Raw genomic sequence first — 378 nt, 5'->3', positions numbered from 1 at the left:
AAGTAGGTTAGCAACAATAACAAGTACTCTTTGTTGACAGGTGAGAACAAAATAAAAAGAAATGATAAGTAAATAGACCATATAAATACACTGCGACACAGTGTGTCTGTGTATGCGTGACGTAAGGGGAAAAAAAATGACAACACTGTAGCTGAATAGAAAATTGCACATTTTAAGCTAATTTCTTAAATTTGCATGGCTATATACAAATCGCCAACTTCAAGTATATATATATATATATATATATACAAAATGGCTGATAGTTAGCAAGGTGAGACACACATAAGAAAGAAGGAAACAAAGGACCACTGATGAGGTCACAGAAGTGTGACGAAAGAACTCTGGCCGAAATAAGATTAAGATTAAGATTAAGATTAA

General features: G+C 32.8%; 1 protein-coding gene across 1 annotated transcript in view; it reads right to left on the bottom strand.

Moving 5' to 3' along the window:
• LOC106869809 (ubiquitin-conjugating enzyme E2 Z) overlaps positions 1-378 on the bottom strand; it is a 20748-nt gene that overhangs the window by 19366 nt on the left and 1004 nt on the right. The window lies entirely within an intron of this gene.

This window comes from Octopus bimaculoides, chromosome 6 (genome assembly GCF_001194135.2).
Source record: "Octopus bimaculoides isolate UCB-OBI-ISO-001 chromosome 6, ASM119413v2, whole genome shotgun sequence".
NCBI classification, from domain to species: Eukaryota; Metazoa; Mollusca; class Cephalopoda; order Octopoda; family Octopodidae; genus Octopus; species Octopus bimaculoides.
The sequence above is the reverse complement of the archived record's forward strand: the minus strand, read 5'-3'. Positions and strand labels throughout refer to the sequence as shown.